We start from the raw sequence: 13,291 nt of genomic DNA on the forward strand, positions 1-13,291 counted from the left end.
GAAATAATTCAATATAGCAGCACCTGCTAACACCAGCTATAGATCTGTCAGGTTCTTTTATATTTCTGAGAGAAATACAACTCTGCTATAAAGGTTTGCTTCAGGCAAAAAACTGCAATACCAGGCCAAATTCATCTCCAGCGTAACTCTTTGGAAAGCAATTATGCAATACTATGAATGAATTTGGCTCAACATGTCTAGGCATACCACATTTTTATTAAGAAAAAAGATGGATGTTTGGTGACTTTTGTTATATAACTAGGAAGGGAAATCTTAAAAAATGAAAATTTTCAGTTAAATGAAACCAAACCAACCAAACTGCCCAACTTCAAAATCATTTACCTGATTTGTACGTGAAGGACCATAATGTGAAAAGAAAGTTGAGAGAAGGGAAATCGGAAACCTCTACAGCAGTGGCTCCCATCCTTTTTGAGCATATGGGCCCCTTTTCAATCTATTACAATGTTATGGACCCCTCCAAACAATATACAGCCAGTCTCCGACTTAAGAACGAGTTACATACCAAGCACTTGGTCGTAACTCGATGTGTTCGTAAGTTGGACCCCATTCATTTCAATGGGACCGCGCTATTCGTAAGCGTGGATTGCCATTCCTAAGTCGGGGCCGCGCTTAATGGGAGGTTGGTCATAAGTGCGGCTGGTCGTACGTTGATGCGTTTGTAAGTCAGGGACTACCTGTAGCTCTTTTCAAACATTCCATTACTTGATAATCATTGGAAATGTAGAATAGTTCATGTTATCTAAACAAATATAGTAGTGCTGAGAGATAATACAACATGTCCACATTGAAATTAAACAACTTTGAGGTGCCATGTATTTTTATTGAATAAAATTTTATTGGACCCACCGATCCATTTTTGCTAGTGGCCCAACTAAACCCTTCCTGCCGCTCTCATACCTTTTAAATGGTTACAGCAGCGTGCCGTATTCACTTAGCATGATTGTTTCAAAAAAGAGAAAAAATGGTAAAAAGTGACTGACCTGTTTATAAGCCGATGCCAGAGCACAGTCACAGGGACGTGCAGACTGCAGGGCGTTCCCATTGGCTGCTGTTCACTGTCCACAGCCAATGGGAGTGGAGAGGCTCGGTGCCGCAAGCAAACAGACTCAGGGTACATCTAGACTACATGCCTCTGTCGTCAGAGGCATATAGATTAGGCTACCAGGCATAGGAAAATGAAGCAGCGATTTAAATAATTGCCGCTTCATTTAAATTTACATGGCTGAGCCGATCAGCTGTTTGTCGACTCAGCGCGGTAGTCTGGACGCGTGGGTGTCGACATCAAAGGCATTTGTCGACCACCCAGGTAAACCTCATCCCAGGAGGCTTACCTGGGTGGTCGACAAATGCCTTTGATGTCGACACCCGCGCGTCCAGACTACCGCGCTGAGTCGACAAACAGCTGATCGGCTCAGCCATGTAAATTTAAATGAAGCAGCGATTATTTAAATCGCCGCTTCATTTTCCTATGCCTGGTAGCCTAATCTACATGCCTCTGATGACAGAGGCATGTAGTCTAGATGTACCCTCAGACTCTGCAAGTGAACAAATGTCCCAGCAGAGCACAGCAGAGTCTGCAGCACTTCCCAGGGTCACTTCCCCGCCCAGCCAGCCAAACCACTGACGCGCTGGGACATTTTACCCACGTGGAGCGACTGCAGCTCTCAGTCTCTGCCTTTCACTGTTCTGGGTCAAGGGGAGCAGCAGGAAGCAGTGACCACCATGTCCCTTGGCCTGTACTGCTTCCTCAGTTCCCACCCCTTCTATCCCCACCGCGGGACTGGGGGAGGGGAGAGGGCTGGAGCATAAACAGCAGCACAGCTGGTGGCGGGAGGACGGGTGGTCGCGAAGTATGAGCCCCTAGTGAGAATCATTTGGCAGAAAGTCTCAGTCCCGTGGTGGGCCCAATCCTTACTTTTAAACTTTCAGCGGACCTCCCCACGCCCCGCAGAGTACCATCGCAGACCATCGGGGTCCGCAGACCACAGACTGGGAATCACTGCTCTACAGCACCATCCAAGTTCCTACATATCCCCTTTCAGCAGGCTAATCAGAGATGGAATGCTAAGCAACATTCATCTTTCAGCCTGCAGTGCACCAAAACAGCAGTATAGCCAGAGGATGTAACTGCAGCTTTCCTTGGACAAATTGGAGTCAAAACCACAAGTGGTCAGTCTAGTCCACATAAATGGCTTGATTTTCAAAGGTACCGAGCATCCACAGCTTCCACTGATTCCAATGAGAATAATTATAATGATATTCTTCAAACTAAAGACAAGAGTTTCATTCACTCTGCTCTTGCAAAATGAAATAAAATAAATCACACCAGATCCTTGGTGGCCTCTAGTAACCACGATCTCAGATTCATCTGAAGACGTATCACCTCCAGCAGCACAGAGCTCCCTAATAACACACTCGGGCATTTCTTCAGTAAAGATTCAGAGGAGATTCATGTCACTTTCTGGATAACCAATTCCACTTCCTGTAGCATGCAAGCGAGCCATGTAGGTCTCCCATTCTAGTTCTACTGTGCTCTGCTTATGAACTCTGCCAGGGTCATGGCCCAAATTCTTGATCACCCCATATAAAATTATTCTAAAGAAACATAGACAAAAACATTATATAGACTCCAACATAATTAATGTTACTTGATATTCATGTTGGACCTCACATTGTGTCTAATGATGATGTTTCAACTAACTTACTGTTGCTTTCCCTAACCCTTCCAACCTCATTGGGTCATCTTCAAGCAAAACTATAGCTTCTACAAATCAGTGTTTAGCAGTCTCAAAAGCATCAGACAAGCATGTGTTTCTTCTCAAATGTCAGGATAGTGGGGGAGCGGAGCAATATGTTGGAAATAAGCTCTCGTACTGAAGGAAGCTTTTAGTGAATTCCATTTTTGTGAATGCTGACACTGCAGATCAAGCCAGCAGACAAGGGGGTGGCGGGAAACAACTTGTATCCCAACCAGTAAATGCCTCCCTCTTATTTCAGAAGAATAATGAACTACTCAGTTAAGTCACTTCCCTCACTGCACCATGTATCAAAAGGCCATTTTATTTCATATTATAGTTTGAATTCTAAGGCCTCAACCATGAAGAAATAATTCAGTGTTAATGCTCTAGAGTTCAAAGTGGCTATGTGAGGAATCACAATTTATTTGCCATTAGACAAGCTATACTATGCTCTTATAAGTTGCTGTAAAGCTAATAAAAATGGATTTTTGCGACAATTCCTGTGAAAAAACACATTCCATGCATGCACTTCTTTGATATGTATACATTTCAAAGCTCAAAGTAGCAACTTTCTATGCAAGAGGATTTAATTAGCTGGAAATAGCAAGCAAAAAAAAAAGATATATATGTGTATGCTATGCTCACGCGTACTCTTCAACCAGGATGAATAGCTCCACAATTGTTTTCCAACCCATTACAACTCATCTGCCTTTAACCCTGTTAATAATACCACCACTTTCATGTGCCTCATTTCCTGCCAAACAAAATATAAAAATGTAAACCCTCAACATTGATACCCAAATCCAGAATATATTCTTTCAACTCTTCCTTCTGCAGCTCTTGGGGTTGTTTTAACATAAAAAATTTCTCCAGTTGCAGTGTCCTATTCCCTGCACTGTTTATTCTGTGTTTCTGCTTGTTTTGCATCCTGCACACAACCTTTTAGCTAGGGTTGCCAGATGGTTTCAACAAATACCGGACACATCTGACATTACATCACAATCTACATTACATATTATTTAGAAAATACCTGACATTTATATTTTCTCGATTTGTTTCCCAAACAGAAGCTCAAATACTAGACTGTCCGGTTCAAAATCGAACACCTGGCAACCTTATTTTTCGCTGCAGGCCACAGTAACCTCTGCCTGACCACATCTTTCCTGACTTTGGACTCCCCTAGGTTTGTCTTCTTTATCCTCTCATCTGTCAGTCAAACCTAACCATATTGATGTCTTCAAGTAGTAACGCTCTTCCTCTGTATGAGTATGTCTACACTACCACCCTTGTTCGAACTAGGGTGGTAATGTTGTCAACCGGAGTTGCAAATGAAGCCCGGGATTTGAATTTCCCGGGCTTCATTTGCATCTTGCCGGGCGTCGCAAGGGTAGTATAGACATACCCTATGAGAGATGCAGGCTGTATACTTGGTACCCTTGCTCCTCCCTAGAAGGAATGCCATTGTATATTAAACAAAATAGAAAATCTCAGAGGGCCACTTTGAATTTTATAAACATTTTAATGGCCATTATCACCCCAGCAAAGTTTCATAAAGACACAAGAAATAGTTTTAGCTAAAGGTAGTGTATATCCATTCATGTTTAGTATGTTGGATCTTTACTTAGAAAAATTCCAAAGAAATGAGGGATAACATATATAATAGCCTCTACCTCAGTGCTCTCCAACCTTTTACACCCAAGATCACTTTTTAAATATCAGAACAAGCCAAGATCTACCGCCCCATCCTTTCCAAGACCCCACCCCTTCCTTGAAGCCCTGCCCTCTCTATTCTCCTCCTCTCCATCACTTGCTATCCTTGGCCCTTATATACTCTACACTGCTGTTTTTTTCCGATTCTTCTGTAGGAAGCGGTTTTTCCAACATTTGGTTTGTCTAGACTGGACCAAATGTCAGAAAAACCCCTTCTTTTGGAAGCCCCCTTATTACCGAAAGAGCATGTTTGCTCTTCCACTAAAAAAAGCAGAAGAACAAATGCGTCCCTAGATGCAGAAGCGTTTTTCCGGGATATCTCTGGAATCCTGGAAAAACTTTTGCAGTCTAGCCATACCCTCACTGGGTTAAGATAGGATTTGTGGGCTCTGGGGTGGGAATGAGGGATTTGGGTGTGGGAAGGGCTGAGAGGTGCAAGCTCTGGGAGAAAAATTGGATGCAGGAGGAAGTAGAGAAAGGGATGCTGGCTCGGGGAGGAGGCTCCAGGCTGGGGAGAGTTGGGGTACTAAGCAAGCCACAGACTTATGGATGTGAGGGTGCAGGAATTTGGGTTGGGATGTGTGAGGGGTATGTGAGGGGCTCAGGGCAGAGGGTTCCAGTGTATGATAAGTTCAGATCTAGGGTCGGGGGGGGAGGAGGGGGTTTGCAGGACTGTTATGATGCTGCAGCCAGATGAGGGCTTGGCCAGGCTTCATTTTTAAATAAAATACTGTGTCAAACACAAAAAGTTTCTGCATTGTCTTTATTTATGAGAAGGGCAGGGAACCTGTTTTAAGTCAGGGGTCACTGACCCACAGAAAAGTCAGTTGGGGGCCACACAAGTGAGATGCCAGTGGGGACAGGGGACAGGAAGCTGGGGTGGGGGCAGGGTGCCAGTGGAGGCAGGGTGCCAGTGGGGAAGAGGGGACAAGATTCTGCAGCAGGGGAGGGGACAAGGTGTCCCCCACACCCACCTGCTCCCGGGACTTCTCTCCCCTCTCCCCCCCCCCCCCCCCCGCAGAGCAGGGAAGCCCTGGTGTGCACCTCCTCTAGGGATGACTTCCCCCTCCCACAGAGCAGGGAAGCCCCGGCACACACTTCTTCTGGGGACTTTCCCACCCCGCACAAGTTCCTGGTACGCCACAGACCTGGCGGAGGGGAGCAGCCAGCACACTTCCAGAAGTGGCGCGCAGCTGCAGGACTTCCGGCCATCCCACAGGAAGCCGGCACTACCTCCATTGTCGCTGTAGGTAGGTAGTGGGGCTTCTTGGGGGTGGGGGGAAATGAGGAGCCCCAAGCGCCTCGCGATTGACTGGTTGAGCCCTCGCGATCGACCAGTCAATCGTGATCGACGAGTTGGTGACCACGGCTCTACCTAGTCAAAAACAATCAAAACATCTCTGTGGAAAAAAGGATTTGTTCAGATGAGTACAGCATGTCAGGCACAGTTTCTCCATTTTTATGTCCCTGCATTTATCACTGAGCAGTGAAAACACAGGCTTGGTCTTGCAAATTGCCATTCACAGGTAGAAAACTAAAGTCAATAAATAAAGCTCTAGCTGTGCGGAATGATTTGCAAGATTGGGACCACTATGCGCAAAAGATATTTCAGCATTTGCACGGTAGAGTGGCACAAAGGGACGATCTGAAACACAGTGTTTGTCAGAGCTGGATAATATTTTACACAAGCTTGGCAAAATTCAATTGTGAGTTTTTTCATTCAGTCCAAAAAATTTGAATTTAATATATGGAGATATATACCTATCTCATAGAACTGGAAGGGACCTTAACAGGTCATTGAATCCAGTCCCCTGCCTTCACAGTAGGACCAAATACCATCCCTGACAGATCTGCCACAGATCCCTAAATGGCCCCCTCAAGGATTGAACTCACAACCCTGGGTTTAGCAGGCCAATGCAATGGGCAGGGAAATTGCAAACCATATGCATGGGCCTTTTTTAATACTCTGTTTTGCTTTAAAATGGAAAAAATAATGCCCATAGAAGATTTTGTGCATCCATAATAAAAGAGGACTTTCTCAATCTTTGAAGTGTTCACATGACATTGCCTCTCCCCGACTTACGAATCGGTTACGGACCAAGCAACTGGTCGTAACTCGGATTGTTCGTAAGTTGGACCCCATAGAGTTACACGCGACCACGCTGTTTGTAAGCGCGTATCGCATTTGTAACTCGGGGTCTGCCATTTATGACAGCTTAGGTTGCAACTCGGGGACCGGCTGTATTTCAAAATAGCAGCAGTGGAGCATCCACACTACAGCTATTCTAAGATAGCTATTTCGAAATAGGTGTTTAATCCTCGTGGAATGTGGTTAAGAGAAGTCGGAATAAGCCATCCGTTATTTTGAATTTATTTTGAAATAACGGAAATGTTGTGTAGACATTCGCGTTGTTATTTCGAAAAAACATCAATTAGCTGTGCTGTGTAGATGCACCCTGATTACACATAATTTATCTTTATGAGGAAATGTTATAATGATGAATCAACAATAAAAGATGTAAATCATTTATAGAGCATTCAAGTGTGAAATCATTACATCAAAATGACGGTACGGCATTTCTGTTACAGGGTCTACTTATCAGCAATAATTCCTTCCAAGAGGAAAGAATGCCAGGAGAGAGTAGAAACCTACCTCCAAGACAAAATATTCATTTAAAACTCAACCCGACAAATTTAGCAGTTCACATAATGTTTGCCATTAAAATGAAATACAAAAGTTTTTCCTTGAATGCTCAAAAGCTATAGAGACAGCAGATGAATTCATCTTAAGCTCTAGAGTGTACACCTCTTTGGTTTACTGTCAGGGTGCTCATAGGGTTTATTTGTACTAAAAACCTACATCATGCTACCAACTCATAACAGGATGTGAAGCATGAATTAGCACTCAGTGTTTAAAAAAAGATTTTGCTTATTGACTATCATGATAGTAGGCCCAGGTTAGCAGCTGATGTGATATTCAACACAACAGTCCCTGTCCACACATGGGGTGAAATTCTGACTCCACTCATGTCAATGACACTTTTTGCCATTGATGTCAAAGGAGACAGGCTTTTATACTGAATGTTAAATTATGTAAATAAACACAAGTGCAAACACTGTATCATTTTCTAGTGTAAGCGAATGAATGGTGAGTATTTTCTTCCGGAATGCCCTGGTCCCCACCTCCAAGACACCCTGAAACTCCAGGGAAAGCTGGGAGTGCAAGGAATATAGTCAGGCCCACTATGTTTAATTTCAACATCTGTCTTTGGTAATTTAAAACAAATAAATCAGCAGATGCAGGAAGCCGAAGGACAAAATGTTTCTTTATGAGTCACTTGCAAGGGTTTTTTACCTTCCACACTTCCAGGCTGCAGAGTGAAGGTTAAGATTTGGAACTGCTATAATGTATTGTGGCTTGAATATTTCATACCCCTCTCAAACAAAAACAAAAACTGAAAGCTAAGCCCAGCAGCCGCTAACTCTTTCTAGCTGACGTGATCTTCAGCAGCAGTATAAACAATGGCCACAGGACACAGGCTCAGAGCCATATATCTCAAGTGTTCTGTTGGGTGTTATCTGCAGAGATGCATGACTGCCTGTTGCAAATGCTGTCCCTTCATCCACACCACTGTGCCGGGCCCACCTAGTGTGGCAAATCCATCTGCCATTCGGTAAGAGTTCATTCATTCTCTTATTTCTTTGGGGATGAAATAAAAATGAGATTAAAAAAAAATCTCCTTGCCTCTTTCTAGGAAGCACTAGCACTAATAGAAGAGCAGCAAAATACAACACCCTTTTAAAGACTAATGACTGCAAAAAGGCTATCACATAGATCACATAACTGAGACTAAATCCAGCCTTTGACTGTCTGCAGTGTTCTCTGACCTCTGGCTCTGTTCTGGCTCCTGCACCCCTATGCACCCAATCCCCGAACGTTTTCCAGTGCCAGTGGAAATTCACACATACCCAGCAATCCAAGTAAGGGCTGGTATTAGTGCAGTTTAGCCAATTTATTTGATTTTTCAAGTCCTTGATGATAATTACGCTGCAAGAGAAACCATTCCTCCTGCAACTCCAGGAGGTAACCTAAGAATAAGGCTCAATTTAGCTGTTGCCCTCTGCAGCGGAAGCAGACCGTGCACATATGCCATCTATTGAAAGCTCTAGATTGTGAACAGTGATGGCAACACCTATTACAAATGCAATGCCATGACATGTCAGCCCCAGCTGTGTTCCTGTTTTTTAAAAAAGGAAACAGTGCTACACAGTGAAGCTATGATTATTTTTATTAATATTTCTATCTTTTAAATAATCCCCAATCTAGAAGAACATACATTTTGAAAAAAAAACCCTACTTCCAGCCCTTCATCTGCTTGTTTCCAGTGTCTAATTGGCCCTCCATTCTCTGACCAACCTTTTTCTTTTTCCCAGTAACTTGAAAAGCATTTTCAGCAATAGCTGTAAAACATGTGTACCTATTGTGAGTAATGGTATGCATGTGTTGGGAGCAGGGGGCATTAATATCCCACCTGCTTGAGCAACCTTATACAATGTTAGTCATGGAAGGCATAATGTGAAGGGTAGTCCAATGTCTCACCAGTTCATATGCCACATGGAACCCTAGTCTATAAAATACATTTTATATGTTAAATTTAAATATCCTGTTAAAAAAGTTACAAAAGAGGCACAGAGAAGTAAAATGTTTAGGCAATTTACTCCAGTGTCTTTATTTTTTAAATAGGACATTGATACAGGATTAATTCTTTTCTGATGTTTTTCCATGACTAGTGACCTAGTTTTATAAAACACTCAAGTGTGAGTTTTGATACCAACTCCTACCTCACTGAGTGGGCCAAAATTCACCACTGAAATCTGGAGAGAGAGTCATGCATACTTTTATTCATGGTGTGGATTTGATCCCTGCTTTCTAAATAATGCCACCAATAATAAAATTTTAGAAAGGTAAACTGTAGATGAAAACCATAATTGGACACATCATTGCAAAATCTTAAAAAAATACAGCTGGGGAAAGAAGAAACATGCTGAAGAAATGGAAACAAAAATCCATGAGAATAAAATAAAAAGCTACAGGATCACACCAATCTGCTCTAACTCACCATGCACCTAAGGATCTCTGAACAGGCTACTCTTCCTCAACATTGCCTAAAGATAAAAATACTTGAGCAGGCTAATTATTTGTACCAAAAGCAATGTAACCAAATAAAACTTTATAATGGACATGCTGTCCATCACCTGTCCCATTGAACAAGTTGCAGGAAGCTAGTATTTCTCAGCCCCCATCATTCTTCCTTCCTTCTTGTTTTTCCAAACCTGAGATTTAACAGGTTCAACCAGTGTAAGGAGTTCAAGGTAGTTTTTGTGTAGAACAACAACTAGACTGGCAGTTGGGACACCAATGAAGGGTGTGGGTTGTATCGCTGATGGGGAGATTCCAGCAACTGTCAGGGGCAGGGGCATTCTGGGTTGTCAGCTGGGAAGGAGGTCAGTTCATGCTTGGGAGGGAGGATTCAGTCTGGCAACCAGATGCTTGCAGAAGTAGGCATTCCATCATTAACAGTTGAGTTTAATCTTCCTTCTTCTTCTTGCCCACAACTTGAGGTCTAGGCAGAGTTGTATATCTGGGAGATGTGGGACTCCCTTGCTCACATGGGGTATGTCTACACTACCCCGCTAGTTCGAACTAGCGGGGTAATGTAGGCATACTGCACTTGCAAATGAAGCCCGGGATTTGAATTTCACGGGCTTCATTTGCATAAGCGGGGAGCCGCCATTTTTAAAACCCTGCTGGTTCGAACCCCGTGCAGCACGGCTACACGGGGCACGAACTAGGTAGTTCGAACTAGGCTTCCTAGTTCGAACTACCGTTACTCCTCATTTCACGAGGAGTAACGGTAGTTCGAACTAGGAAGCCTAGTTCGAACTACCTAGTTCGTGCCCCCTGTAGCCGCGCTGCACGGGGTTCGAACCAGCGGGGTTTTAAAAATGGCGGCTCCCCGCTTATGCAAATGAAGCCCGGGAAATTCAAATCCCAGGCTTCATTTGCAAGTGCGGTATGCCTACATTACCCTCCTAGTTCGAACTAGCGGGGTAGTGTAGACATACCCATGGAGAGTCTTGTGATAGGAGAGGCAGTGTTTGAAATCTGGCATGTCCTGCCAGGAGGACAAAGCTCCGCAAGGAGAAAGGGAGTAGGGGGAAAAAACCCTACTACCAACACTTACTTGTGTCTATACCACAAAGAAAAGTCAGAAAAAAATACACAAATTGCGGTTCTCAAATTGTGTATCTTTTTCCGCTTTTCTTTCTTAAGAGGCTTTTCTGACATTTGGCCTGTCTACAGGGCCAAATATCAGAAAAAAATGCTCTTTTGGAACATCCCTTCTTCCTTGTAGAATACGGTTTACAGGGACTCTGAAAAAACGCGTCTTCTTTTCTGAATTTTTTTTTTGGAAAAGGAGACACATTCCTTGGACACAGCAGAGTTTTTCTGGGATACCTCTGGTATCCAGGAAAGCTCTGTAGTCTACACATACCCTTACTAAGTAAAACTGCTACTAACAAATCTTAACAAGCAACTATAAGAAAATCATGAAATAAGAAAGGTTCCCTCCAGGAAGGCACACAAGAGGTTGATGTTGAGTAGAGGAGGTAGAGAAAGAACTGAGATCAGTTTGCCTATCCACCCCTATATAACCTCAGTATTCAGTATGAGGCAGCACAGGGTACATGCATGGGCAGAACAGACCCTAAACACAAATTTCCAATCAAGGGCTTGAGAGGTACATGAGCATCTGAAGTGGATCACCCACTCAAACAAGAAATGTCTGTTGTTCATCAGGACTTGGATCTCATGCATGGAAGTGGAAAACACAGTCTTGCTGATCAAAACTATCCCACACGGAGACAAGCTTTAATTGCTAAACATTTTAAATAAAAGCTACAATGACCAACTGTGGCATTTACAAACCAGTGTAATAGTTACATAGTTAGTCAGCACTTGTCCTGCTATTATTGCTTGTTGGTGAAGCAACTGCTGTTTCAAGTTCTGACTTACATATCTCGCCTATTTTGTCTCCCTGTTGCCTCTGTAGTTTTGCCCTGTTTCTGAGGTGTCAATTTACCATAAAAATAACTCTGCTGACATCCACCAGGACCTTGAATTCACTGGACCCTGAGTTAAAGAGCAAGACAGCACACAATAGGGAAGACACAGATTTCAATGAGAAGAGCATGAAAATCTGTGAGAATTAAAAAAAAAAACACTAAAAAAAGTTCTGAATTCTTCTTGGCACATCTGAGACACTAATACCCAGATTGCGATCATTTCCGTAGGTAGGTGAAACCACATAAACATCTAAATGAAGCCCTTGTGTGGGTCACCACTCTGTGTATCTGCTGCACCTGGAGGCTAGCTCCTAGAAAGGGAGAGTTAGGCTTCTCCTTACCTGAGAGATGAGATCCCAGGGTTAACTATGCTGGGAATTCTCAGTTCTGCCTGGAACTAGCCTGGAACTCTGGCTGGGCTCCCCCTAGATATTGCAGGGGCAAGGTTATCTGAAGGAATAAAAGCGCCGGGAGGCAATTAAGCTTTGTGGCCCCTTGCTGTCCTCTGCTTGGCCTTCCAGCTTTATTGTGTATTGATTGGCTGTCCTCCTTCTCTAGCCTTGCAGACAAAGGGGTGAACTGGATGAGTTTGCTCTGGAGCACAATAAGCCTTTGATATAGTTAGCACAGGCTCCGATTGCTTGGGGACTATCTTATATTTGGGCCATCTTTACTTTGCTCTTCTTTTTCCAGTGCAAGGGATTCTGCCGCATATTCCTCTGCTGATATGCTTCTCAGTCCTTGGTCCCGTTCTGCTCTCTGACCCCATCAAGGCAGGCCTGCGTGCTTCCTATCTGGAGCTGAGACTTTTCTAAAGGCCAACGACATCATTTCGGGCATGTGGGGGGGCAGCAGCTGTGCGCTCTGGGATGTGGCTAGCTTTTCATCCCGTTCCCAGTATGCTAAGGGAATGAGGGGAAAGTGCTTGCATTCCATGAATTCCTCTCCCACCTGGCTGTGCATTCCTCTCACACCTCTGACATCTGAAGGGAGCTCACCAGTCAGCTGTGAAAGGCATTCACGGAATGCAAGCACTTTCCCCTCACTCCCTTAGCGCCAAGGGAACAGGATGAAAAGCTAGCCCCATCCCGGAGCTGACCCCCACACATGCCCAAAATGGTGCCCTTGCTAAAGGCCCTGGCTTCTTTCATAAGAATAGGCTCAGCTCTTCCTGCTACTCTCGCTCCCTGGGTAGTTTATATAATACTATACCAATGAAGCTCTTGGACAAAGAAACCAATAAAGAATTGCACACATTGGTCAGGGCTAGTGCTGGCTTAATTTGTAGGGTGGACAGGGAGCTTTTAATTAAAGCTTCTTTTAATAAAAATCTAAAGAACTGAGATGTAAAAGTGTGTAGGTTTGGAGAAATGAAAGATAATGTTTACAGAGTGCACTCTAAAAGGAAATAATTTTTGGCAAGCTTAGTAGAAGAAGAGAAATAGTCTCTGATTAGCTGCATTTCTGAATTATCTTAAATTGCACTATTTATTGTTGAAAATTACCTCTGTTTCTCACAATGTCCTCATTTACACAAAGGTTCCATTAATGAAATGGAAGTTTTTATCATTAGGGAAACTGAACTCTTTCTGTATGGCTTTTCTAACATGTTTTAAATTATAGACTATGGGTGGTTTCATGTTGATAACTGACATTTTTAACTTCACAATTTAATTCACTACCACAAAACACCA

General features: G+C 43.4%; 1 protein-coding gene across 4 annotated transcripts in view; it reads right to left on the bottom strand.

Annotated features, from left to right (window-relative positions):
* The window catches only part of TEAD1 (TEA domain transcription factor 1), a 298,964-nt gene that overhangs the window by 218,893 nt on the left and 66,780 nt on the right, over positions 1–13,291 (bottom strand). The window lies entirely within an intron of this gene.

This window comes from Pelodiscus sinensis, chromosome 5 (assembly GCF_052426305.1).
Source record: "Pelodiscus sinensis isolate ZL-2025 chromosome 5, ASM5242630v1, whole genome shotgun sequence".
In the NCBI taxonomy this organism is placed as follows: domain Eukaryota; kingdom Metazoa; phylum Chordata; order Testudines; family Trionychidae; genus Pelodiscus; species Pelodiscus sinensis.